Below are 13,036 nucleotides of genomic sequence, written 5' to 3' on the forward strand. Positions count from 1 at the left end.
GATCCTCGTGTCGTCATGAAGGTCGAAATCTCAAAGCCAAATGTCAATGACCTATTTTCAAAGGCATCAAATCTCGTTCTAGGATATCAGAAAAAATACAACATCTCATTTTTTGAAAATTCAGGGGGTTAAAGGTCTTGTTTTCAACTTTATTATTTTATATGTAAGTATTAAATCAGGGATCAGCATGATATGTCCCCTTTCAATATCTAAACATGCGGATAATACTGTCAGTGAAAACAACATAATGATCTTTGTGTAAGACTCTGGTCACTCTGTCCTGTGTGTGTCACATGTCCCCTGGTGATAACAGTTTTTTTACCACCTCATAATGTAACCCTGAACTTATTTCTCTTCCCTTCCTCTTCAGACCTTCCATACTTTCTGCTAATGTCAGGTGATATTTCAGAACTCATCCAGAGGTGATAATGGAAATACTCGAGCACTCTTACACATCCATTTTCTCCAGTCCCTTCATTAAAGCAGCACAATCACTCCTTCCATTATCTGCCCTGATGCACGTCCACCTCACAGCCAAAGGGGATCACCAGCACAGGCTGCTTTATTCCCGCTCAATCCCTGGATCAAGTGGGAAGACTTTTGTATTTAATGCAGCAGCGAGTACTCCTGGGTAGGACATGTAGGCAGCTGTCGTCTTGCTTTCTGAAATGAAAGTGAATTCCCCATGCTTTAAGAGTCTGAGTGGAGAGCTAACTAGCAAAGACTGAGGAGGGAAGAAGAGAGCGGAGATGTGTCAGTTTAATAAGTCAGCGGCAGAATCAAGTCAGGCTTTAAACCAGCACAGGACGTCTCTTCTGTCTGTTTCATTGTCTTTCTTTCCCATCTCTTTGTCTCTTTGTGTTTCTTCCATCTTCCACCCCGTTAAATTTTTTCCCACATCCAGCCTTTTTATGGTGTTTTGGTGTAACCAAATAGTAAATCTGAAGAGATTTTATCAGCCTGGCAGGTGTTATCACCAACCACGGATGTGTGCCGAGTGGGCAGTTTCTCACAGGAATGTTTGGATAAGCAGCTCCCCGAAACGCTGACTCACTCGTCTTCTTATGTGAACATGCGTGCACTGGTGAACCACACAAGACAGATCCACACAGCAGATTAAATTCAGTGACACTGTGCATCTTGCATTAAAACCTGTTGATAAGCCTCTTGTCAGTGATGCAGAATCTGCTCGCTCTGCTTTTGTTTTTATTTTCAAATTTTTACATCCAAAATCTTCTCAATCCTGCAGTTTCTTTCACTTTTGCAACCAAATTAAAAATGACACGCTAACACACACATGTATGCGTGTGAGAAGAGACTCAAACCAAGTTTCTGGCAACCAAAACGAAAGGGTTCTGGGCAGGGATTCAGCTGGACACAGCCGTCACTCGAATAATGTCTTGATTACTGCACATGTGAACAAATTAGCATCTAAAACACAGAATTAACATAAGAAAGGGACCAAAATGGACAATGTGGTCAGGAGTGGCTCTCGCCTGCAGGGTAGCAGGATGATATCATTTGTTCATTAAAAACAACAAATCAAGGGGAAAAATGCAATTTTAAAATCCAGTAAGCTTGAACAGGGGTGTTTGACTCACTGTTTCCAAAAATCTCTCTATAGGGAGCACTGGAGATGTCACACTGAGGATGAGTCAGCAGTGCTTCACACAGACACACGTTATCAGCCTCTAAATCATGTCAAAGTACCGCAGATGATGTAGGCGGGGATGTCATAAAAGTTTTATGCCGACAGATTTTGTTGAGGCTCATGGGGTTCATCTCTCTTTTGGTTCTAAGATATTTGTTTGTCGGATGCTGCTTTTAGTTTTTTTCTCCTCCCTTTGTTTTTTGTCTCAGTTACACTTTTCATTTTCTCTGGAAGAAGGTTACCTGAGAAGACGGATAGCCATCCCACATATATATATGAGATGGAAATTCTGCTAGAAATATGGCTCCAGTTTCCAAGTTAGCCTAGCTTAGCCCAGGAATGGATAAAAGCGTAGACTGTATATAGAGAGGACAGCATCGTTCCGCCATTTACCATTGTGTGATTTTGAAGCCAAAATTCTATGAAGGTATTTTGGGTGCAAAAACTTTGAGCACCTGTAACATCAAATTTGTAGTTGTGTACATTGAATTTTTATGTGTATCAGTAAATCTGATTTCCCACACTCTATGAGTTCTGTACTTGTAAAATAATTTCTTGTATGTGTCGATTTTTTTTCTTCCCACAAATACAACACAAAAATACACATTCACAAAACCACTATTGCACAAATCACATTTACAGGTGCACAAATCATTTTCTACAAGTCACATATTTCAACACTGATAAGCTCACATTTTGTTCTGGAATTACGATTTTATGAATGTGTATTTTTGTGTTCTATTCGTGGGAAGAAAAAAAATTAGACACATACAAGAAATTATTTCGCAAGTACAAAACTCATAGAGTGTGGGAAATCAGATTTACTGATATACATACAAATTCAATGTACACAACTACGAATTCAATGTTACAGGTGCTCAAACATTTTGCACCCAAAATACCTTCATACAATCCCCCCATCACAGGCGCCGCCATTAGTAGCAGTTCTGCAGCCAGAGTCTGTAAAGTAGAAACTGTGAGGGATTCTGGGAAAGTCTGAGTGGGGACAAAAATAATCACTTCCTGACTCTACCTCCTGACATATTTTACAATCCTTGAAAAAAATACACAAGAACAGCAGCTGTCAATCATCATTAAACGTGACGTAAAGCCTTGTTTTTAACCTCTTATAACTACTGAAAATGAAACTCTTCTGAAAAAAAAGATGAATTGAATACAAGACAGACAAATAATATCTTCAAATCACCACAGCAATGGGACATGAGAAACATTTCTTCAAGGTGCATTCATTTTTTAAAGTTTGACCACAGCCCATCTGAAATGACTGGGGAGTCTGATTTTTTTTTTTTTTTTTTTTTTTTACCTATACTGCAGCCAGTCACCAGGGGGAGCAGAAGAAGAGAAGATGTGATGTTGCATAGTCTCTGAATAGTCAAACTAACCCTAACCCTAACCCTAACCCTGAAAACGAGCTCAGCCTTAAAAAGTCCCACCCTTAAACGTGTTGGGCCAATCACAGTGTGTATAGTCATCCCAATGCACTCTCTGCCTGGACGTCCATTGAAAAACATTGCAGAAATTAAGTGTTTTGTTGTAAATCTGAATAAATTATGACACTGATTGTCACTTTTGATAAGTTTGAAATCTTTAGATATGGAATCATTGATGTTAAACATGTTCATTCCCTATGGTTTTAATTGTTGCTACAGCGTATTTACGAGCAGACTGGAGGAAGTAAAATCACTCTTTGCATACTTTACACATGAAAAACAGAAAATGTGACAAGAGGGGAATCTCACTTTATCCTGTAGCATGTACCAAGCTTTAGGAACTGAGCTAAACAGCATGTCTTAACCTCCTCTTTATGCTAAGCTAAACTTGCTGCTGCCTGGTGTCTCATATTTAATTCTGCAAAAAGTGAGCTGAAGCTATTTTCACAGAGGATTAAATAAATGATGGCGCAGATGGCTTTGTTTGGCACCGGTCCACATTTCTTGATCTATGTTCCTCCATCATTTTTGCTCTGTATTTTCTTTTCTGTTGTCACAATTGTTCCTGTCAATCTGATGGAAAGTATTTTTGGTGGTTCTGGTGAAGTTTATGTCCCTCTTGCATAAATCCAAAAGCTTTTACAGCTTTTTTTCACTGTTAAAGTGATTCAGCGGTCAAAGGTAGCTGACGACTTTTAATTGTGGACATAAATTTTCATGGGACAGGCGATTAGACCTTGGTTCTGCGTGATTGTGGATAAATTATTTAAACAGTGAAGTTCATTTTTAATGTCCCCCCGTCTTGATTTGTAGCAGGTTTAAAGGTGAAAGGTGGTCCTGAATCATACGCCTTCATTGATGAAGCCAAAATCAAAGAGTATGATGAATATCTTTAGATGACACACTGTAAACTTTGCACATTGCTCAACTCTTTCAGATTTCCTCAGTAAAGCATTGTTCCTCCTGCACTTGGCACTTCCACGTGTCATCGATCCACTCCTGCACTCCATGAATTTTTCATCTTTTGTTGACGGCTTCTACACTCTTTTTCATTCACATTTTTTTCCGTCACACTTTTTGGAAATAGGAGAACTATTAAGTTGACTTTTTCCATGCAAGTAATTGGGAGAGGCAGCTCAAGGCTGACAAGTTGAGCCAGTTTATACAGAGCAGTACCTTCACTCCAAGGTCGCTCTGTGGTATGTTCACGGCCCTGTTACTGCTTTGTGGTTGAGGAGTCTTTGTGCGAGGACTCTCAGCGGTCTTCAGCACACTGCGTGCTTCGAGCTGACAGGTTCTCACACTGCTGTTCACTGTGAAAAGAGAAGAGTACAACATAAAATGTTAAATATAGGGAACTCCTAGGGCTGGGTGGTATGAGAAAAATCTTATCAGGATCATTTTTTTCACATCAGTTGATGTGGATAATAATCACAATATTAATCAAATAACTATTTAGTCAAGCTTAAATGCTCCGTTACTCGTAATTGAATTGTGAAGACGTCTGAAGGTTATTTTTGACTTGTTTTTTTTTTTTTTCTAATCAGAGGTTGGGCATTACAGACGTACTGAAGAACATAATACAACTCCTTTAGATAAATAAAACAGAAAAATCTACTTTACTTTGTTGGCAATGCAGCAGGTGATCGACTAAGACTGAGTGTGCGAATGATCACAGATTCAGTCTGCCATTTTTAAATAAGGATTTGTCACGTGCTACTTGCTGTCTCCATGTAGAGTTTGCTGCATGCAGAGCGGCCGTAAAGGAAAACTTTAGTTTGAAGCCATGGAGTAATTAGTTACAGTTACAAATTACTTTTCCCAAAAAGTAAATGCGTTAGTAACTCAGTTACCTCATTGTAAGAGTAATTAGTATCTCAGCAAAGTAACTGACGTTTTTTTTTTTTTTTTTTCATGTTGTATACATTGTTACATTCTATTACATCTTAAATGTCAAAGATGTTCATATCTACTGATTAAAGAATAAAAACAATATATACAGAATTTAGAACATTTGGTATTTATTTGAACTAAAAAGATTGCAAACTGCTAAGAAAACACAAATGTAAACTTCTGGCCATTAGGTAGTGCAAACCTCTAACTGTACATAAGGCCTACTGCACAATAAACAGAGCAATATCCAACTCTTAAATATTCAGTAAATTAATAAAAATTAAATATTTAAAATAAATAATATTCACACACTTTGCATTCAAGTAAAAAACCCAATCCCAAGAATGTAAACTTGGGTATTAAAAAACAAAGACAAATCTGGCCTTTAATCAGTGCAATTCTCTGTATCTGTATAATACTGCACAATAAACAGAGCAATATCTAACTCTTACGTCTCGGGCTCGACGCCATTGTTGCTGTCTTGTTGTGTTTAGCAGTCAGCGTGTGCAGTGAGACAGCGTGAGCAGGGAATGATCCGCCCCCCCCAGCCAATCATCAGCGCATTTGCAATGGCGTCATCACCCCACCCCCCACCCCCAATCCAATCCAATCCACTTTATTTATAAAGCACATTTTACAAACAGAGCGTTACCAAAGTGCTGCACATCAAAAACATAATAATAAAAACAGTAAAACAGCTCCACCAGTTCTCATTAAGGTAATAAAAACAAGTAACAGTAAGCCCCTCCTTCTCCCTGCTCTCTCTCTCCAGGCAGCTGAGTGATGTGTGGCCAAAACCTAACTCTTGAGCTTCATTCAACCTGTCAGTGGTGTTTTCTCCCGGAGGCCAAGGGAAGCCATGCTTCCTCTCTTTTTTCAGACTGTAGCTGTGATTTAATGAAAATACTCCTTTTTAACAGTTTGATAATTCTTCTGTGTTTCGTCACTGTCATCTCTTCCTTATTTCTCTCCTCTACTTATTGAGCATTTTACGATGCGTAAAACAGCGCCCTCCTAAATGTTATGCTGTGAATGAGTGGTGAAAATACAATATTGCACACTGTTGTCTGCAAGGAAGCCAAGCAGAGTTGGCGTCCCTTGGTGAAAAAAAACAAACAAAAATGATTAACCAATCAGATGAGGCTGGGGTCATGACACTGCTCACCTGTGATTGGCCAAGACTGTGTCAAAGGAAGCCTCAAACCAATCAAATCACAGTATCCTCATCATCAAGCCACTGAGTGAAATCAGGGAGATTAGCGCGTTAGCAGTGTGCATGAAGCGGCAGGTTGTTGTTTGAGTGGGCGGTTGAGTAAATTAATACGATATTTAAGCTAAGTCAAGAGGACAATGTACGTGTGTGAATGAGTGAGTGAGGGTGGGAGAGTGAGTGCGTGTGTCGGTGTTCGAAGTAAGTAAAATGAGCGCTCTCTGGGCGCTCTAACAGGTCATTCTGTTACATGAAATAGCAACATACAAACTGCAACATAGTCATTTATGTACCTCACTCCCTAAAAATCATACAGATTAGAGGCTTTGTCTCACTTGGCTTCCTCAAAAAAAAATCCCCCAACACGCCACAGTAACGCGCCACTTCACATTTTCAGTAACGGTAACGTCGTTGCAACGATGGGAAAAGTAATTAATTAGATTACTCGTTACTGAAAAAATAATGAAAAAAAATAACGCCGTCTCCCTTGTCTTTCACTGTACCTCTATGCCGAGACCACAGCTGTTTGTCTGTAACGCTGTGCGAGTTTGCACCCACCTTTCAAATGTGCTAAATACAAAAACAGTGACTGCTAATAGTTTCAGGTTTAATCAATGACTCTGTGGGCGCTGAAGGATTATATTAGCATCTCCTCCTCCCAGATGTGATTGGCTAACCATATGTCTGTCAAAACATCAACAAATTCTATTGAAATTCTACCAATCATGTCTCGTATTTTTATCAAGGAAAAGTTATTTGGCGAAACATTTCTAAATCATTTTATCGCCCAGGCTTGGGAACTCCAATCTCAGGGACTCAACCCACAGTAGTGATCATTAAAAACCTGGTGCTCCATAAGTAAGACAAACACCTCTGTGATATTTGCTCCAAAGGGGCACGTTTGAGCCTGCATTTCATGACAACACGACATCCTTCAAATCCTTGAGCCTTCACACAGTGTTGGAAAAGGCTCTTTTTAGATTGTCGGGTATTGATGCGTAGCCGCACTAAAGCAACATGTTTCTGGTGTGTAATCCACATCAGAACTGCAGGAGAACATTATTCCTTCTTGAATCAGGGGAGCAGTGCCCTACTTTAAGGCATGTGTCACTCTACACAAAAAGCACTCGAGCCGGGAAAGAAAAATGCTGCTCCTTTTGTTGCTTTCTCAGAAGAGGTGATGGTGTGTTTCAAGTTTTAAGCCTGCAATAAGAGGTAGAAAGTACGCTGCCGTGATACTTTGCATTTATAAAGACATAAATACATCCTTTTCATCTGGTATAATCTGCCAGTCTATTCTCCTCGCTGAATTCCTAAGACCTCTGGTAGTTTGAATGTAAGAAATGTCTCATTATAATCCCTGACAGAGGTATTCATGAAAGGTGGCATTTGTATTCAAAGTCAAAGAGCTTTCCCCGTCACAGAGGAGTATAGAAGGAAATCTAGTCACCTCTTCTTCATTTAGGTAATAGAAGGTAGGAAAGGGATTCAGGAAAAGGAATCAAGAGAAAGGAGATAAAAAGTAACCTCTTGGGATTAGTGCCTTTATTCAGCGTGCCTATGTTGCTGACTGTCTCATGCAGGTGTGTGTGTGTGTATCCTGCCGTGGCCACAACAAAGCTCTTTGCTCACTGAGCTGCTGCCATTAGCTTTGAGGAAAAACAAAAGCTGATGAAGCTACAGCTGCCAACTTTTTCTGCTCTCTAATGAAGTTAAACACACACCGGCATTAATCCAGAGGAAGAGTTTCTGAGGCCAACTGTGCTCCCAGGACACTCCATGATGGAGAGGGACAATTACTCAATATGACACCTTACTCTAACCTTAAGGTCCCGACCAAACTTGCCTATGAGGCACATTTGGGAAGGGCTTTAGTCTGAGGACAGTATAGCCTCTGTAGGTGAGGACTTTTTGTTATCTCTTTGTTCAAAACAGCAAAAAAGAGAGAAAAAAAGGGGGAAAACTTGAGCAAAGTCAGATCAGAGAGGAGGTCTGTGAGTAAATACACTAACACACTGATATGCAGATGTTTGTATAACTTCACCAATGGGAGACATTCAATTTACAGCATGTTAGGACCATGGACTGTATAAAACATGGATGTAGTCACCCATCATGGCCTATGAAGGGGGCTTTAAGCTTCCTTTCTAACAGCATTGGGGTGTCCATCAGTCACATGACTTGAGCTGTGTCTCTGATTGGACGATCAGACAATCCTAATATCTTCTGAACTGCTGACTTAGAAAAAAAAAAATCACCCCTCGTACAGTGTGTACAGATAGAAAAATCTGAATTTTAGACCCAAGCCTTTTTTTTTTTTTTTTTTTAACTAGGCTGTTGATATGTTTTTTTTTTTTAATGCCATAAAAGTCTGTTTTTTCTTTTTTTGTTTGTTTTTTTTTGTTCTTTTGGGGGTTTGGTGTGTACATGGTGTGTACATGGTGTGTACATGGTGTGTACATGGTGTTACAGCCTTGGGGGGCCTTTGGGTCTGGTTCTGTTGTTGCCCTGGTTGCTGGTTGTCAGGTGCTGATTAGCAATTAGGCGCACCTGGCCAGTAGGGCTGCAACGACTAATCGATTCAAATCAATAAAAATCAATTAGTAAAAGCGACAACAACGTTTTTCTATAATCGATGCACTGTGCTGCATCGTTACTATATTAGTTTCTCTTAAGTTCATTTTTCTTCTTCCTTTTTTTCGGATTATTAAGCAGTTGGCAACTAGCGGAAGGTGCATTACTGCCACCTACTTGACTGGAGTGTAGATGACCTGGGCTGTGGGGCTGTATGCATCAATTGTAAAATACCAAATACCAAAAAGTACCTGAGTTTGGGAGTATTTCACGCTGAGTAAAAGCACACAGCACGTTAATTGATAAAAATGACCTCTGATGGCACGGCAGTACGACTGCACTGATCCAGCACTTAAAACGCAAACATGTTTGGATCATGGATGGAGAGATGGGAGCTCAACAGTGAGGCCAGTAACTACAGAATCTCACATACACTCCTTTCATATGTTATAAAATATATGGTATGTCTTTTAGGACTCGTGTACAAGGAGTTCATTAAACCAATGTTAGCATTAGCGTTTGCTGCTACAGATAGTGGTAGGGCAGAGGGGGTGTACTGTTTGACCTGCAGGTGAAAAGATTGAGGACTCATTTTTATTTATTTACCTTTTTGGCCCACTTAATCTTATGACATAGCAATATATTTTTTGTTATTTTACCCGAACATTTGATTCTTTATGTGACAATACATTCATGTCATTTTTTATACGTTATAGATGTAGCATCTGATCAGTTTAATTATGTTCAAATTTGTTGTGTCTTTGTATATATCATTAAGCAAACAATATTCATCCACTAAAATAACAACTCATGTTTGGTTTTGCGAGTTTTACTCTTATGCATTCTCATTCTTTTTTTTTTTTCGGTTCATCGATCAATCCTAAATGTAATCCTTAGAGTAATTGATTTCTAAAATAATCCTTAGTTGCAGCCCTGCTGGCCAGTGTACAGGTTATTTAGGCCCGCCTTCTCTGGCGCTGGGTCTCGCTCTCCCTGGTGCCAACCGCAGCAGCCAGTCCTCTACTTTCTTTCTTTCTTTCTTTCTTTCTTTCTTTCTTTCTTTCTTTCTTTCTTTCTTTCTTTCTTTCTTTCTTTCTTTCTTTCCTCCTGCTCTGCACTGCACTGCACTGCACTGCACTATACTGATACTGACGATCACACTCCATCCTCTTTCTAAAATTTGATTTTATAAAAAATGATAAGTAATACTTTGTGCATGCGTGCGCATTTCCCTTTTTGTTGCAGATCTCGAGCCAGCTGTAACAATGGTTTCTGGTCTTTCTGCAGCCAGCTACATGGGAATTCTTGATGAACAGCAACTTTAAGCACTTCTGCATTGGCTTCATTTTTCAAAAACTGGATGTTGTCCCTTGGTTATTACCCAAACACATGCTTACATAACATAAAATAAGCCAAATAATGTTTGAAAATATATACCATGCTAACTGAAAGTGCCCATTGATTAGCATTTTATTGCTCAAAATGCTCCATTCTTCAAAATTACATTAAAAAAAATAATTTTTTTTAAAAAAGAAGAAGAAGAATTAAGATCTAAAGATCTGAGGTTATTGCACAGGAGTTTTTTTTTTTACTGGTTATTGACAAATTTGAGGAAAGGACCTCAAACACCAAGGTCTGGCCATAGCTCTTCCCCTGGCAGACTTTCAGAGGGCTAGCCAATCAGGAAAATGGGGGTTTGTGGGGTGTGGGGCCTCGAAGAGACGGCAGCTGAGGGGTTTCTAAAACAACCAGTGTGAGAAATATATGGATTTATTCTTTTAGCTGTGAATCCCATAAAGCTACTACAAAGGTCCCAGAGGGACAGGACAAAGTCTAACAAAGTCATACCCCCTCTTTAAGTCTTGGAGGACCTAAATGTAATAGATGGGCACCTTTGCCATTCCACAGTACATGAACATAAGAAGTTGACTTCACCAATCATTATTGTATTCACCCTCAGGCCAAACTGGGCCACTAAAGACCGATACTCATAGAAGTTCCTGATTATTCTTGTATCTAAAAAGCCTGGGAGATTCATAAGAGACCATTTTAAATAGAACAAAAATAAGTTTCTTTGGTCTTTGAGGCCCAGGAAGATAAATCAGTTTTTATGATGAAAAGATCTTCTCTACTTTATTCTTGCTTGTAAAAGACACAAAAAGGAAGACACAGCTTTCATTGTTATTTTTTATAAAAGTGTCTGAAGATGGATCAAGAAATAGATGAAAAGGATAGAGAGCCTGTGGTGAAATAAAAAAAACAAACACAGCACTAAACTGGAAAAACAACGACAGCTCTGCATGATGCACCGTATGTAAAAGGTCACATGATCCATCTTTTTTTTTTCTTGTTCTTTCTCACAGTTTCCCTGTATTCCTGCTTACTATTTTTAAGAGTGTGAGTATGGCTGTGGAAAACTTTTCTGTAACAAATTAGACAGGTAAACAACATATTTTTTATCACTTGTCAATGAATATTTGGAAAGATTATTTGAAGGGACAAAGGAACACAGTTTGATCAAACCTGCCATCATTGCAATCCCCGTGACAAGCTGCACATTGCTCTTTGATGACCAAAACATGACGAGACTTTGTGAGTTTTTGTAGATTTGAAAAGACCTGACGAAACAGTTAACGGGTGGTCTATCAGACATTCAAAATGCATGACATTTCTGCCAACTGTGTGTGAAATCTGTTGAAAGCTGAAAAGTATCAGCAATGCTGCTGCATCCCATTCTTATGTGGTCATCCCATCAAATGGCATCCAGCGAACATTCTGCACACGAACTTGTGGTCACTGGTCCCACACACAGACCCCTCTTCATTTACGCCATCATAAAGATGCCTTTGGGCAATTGACGCGGCATTTGGCTTCATTCATTCAGATTAGTTATTGTCCTTTAAACACTAAATTTAAACTGTAAGTTGCATAAAAATGTCCAGTTATTCTGTGATCAGTTGTTAGAAACAACACCATACCATGGAGTCAGTTACTGTTGAGTTTTGACCGTTACAGAGCAACTGGTGTTTTGAAGCAAAAGGTTGACCGTGTTAACCAATGTCTCTCAACTGAACATGTCAGTGACCGTCAGCGGAGAGTCAGCAGTTAACAGGGTCACACTTTACACTGAAACACCCGGGACGTCTGCGGCTCTTATTAAATGTATCACCTCAGTCTAACCCAAGGTAACCTGGTTTGACTGCATAAAGGAAACAATAACTGCTTATATCCTAAATCCAGTATTGTAATAGTAAAAATGTATATTCACCAAAAAAGTTGTTTTTCAGGCTGAGGTTATGACCACACATGGACTCAGTATGGAGGCTAGATAATAGTTGAACCTATCAATCATGATTAACAGAAACAGATTTTAAGCGAACCGTAAAAATATAGTATATTATTAAATTATCAATCGGTCTTATGAGTAATCTTAAAATATAAAACCATTGTTAGATATCATAGATCTGATTTATCAATTCATGAAAAATATATAAGTTGAAACTTAAAAGGTTTCTGCCCAACCGCAATGAAGTCCAGCACTGCAGCATTACATCTCCATCAATGGGAAAGTCTAGGCCAAAGCTATCAGTCTGGTTAGGAATCTGGTTTTTAAGCAAAAGTGTCAACATTAACTGTTGTCTTGAATGAGTAAATTGCCACACTTGATATAACCTGTCAGCCTTGATTCCACTTTGCAATACGTACTTACCTCAATGAATTTGTTCAAAGACTAATATTTTCTCTTTCTACTAAAACTAGTCTAAAACCTTTTTGAGTTTTTGTCAACTGAAACTGAACTAAAACTGTAACAAATGGAAATGACCAAAATGTGACTAAAGCTTCTTTTAGACCAAGCGGTTCAGTTCGGTTTGTCTCGACATGGCACACATTTTATGGAGTTTCCACTGACTAATCCTGGGGCAGATCCTTAAATGACTAAGATGAGCAGTCCCACTTTTTGGGACCCTTATGATCCCAGAAGATGAAGCTACAACACTGCAGTCCATTGATTGGTGGAAAGAATCGTCACTTCACGAGCAACAGCGGCTGCTGTATTACTCCTGGCGACACACAGCCTTCTCTGTAATTAAGTTTGATTGTTCTTTGTAACAAAGAGTCACATGCCAATCACAAAGAAGGGAAATTGCTGGATGTTTTCCATCGCTGCTCTTTGTTTACTGTGTCAGGTTTTTCTTCTTTGTCAGATTTATTAGCAGGCCCATTGTGTCATGCTGCTATGGCGCCGTGCTTTTATGC

This window comes from Halichoeres trimaculatus, unplaced genomic scaffold (genome assembly GCF_033239565.1).
Source record: "Halichoeres trimaculatus isolate MK-OKI-2021-1 unplaced genomic scaffold, fHalTri1.1 fHalTri1_scaffold_20, whole genome shotgun sequence".
NCBI lineage: Eukaryota > Metazoa > Chordata > Actinopteri > Labriformes > Labridae > Halichoeres > Halichoeres trimaculatus.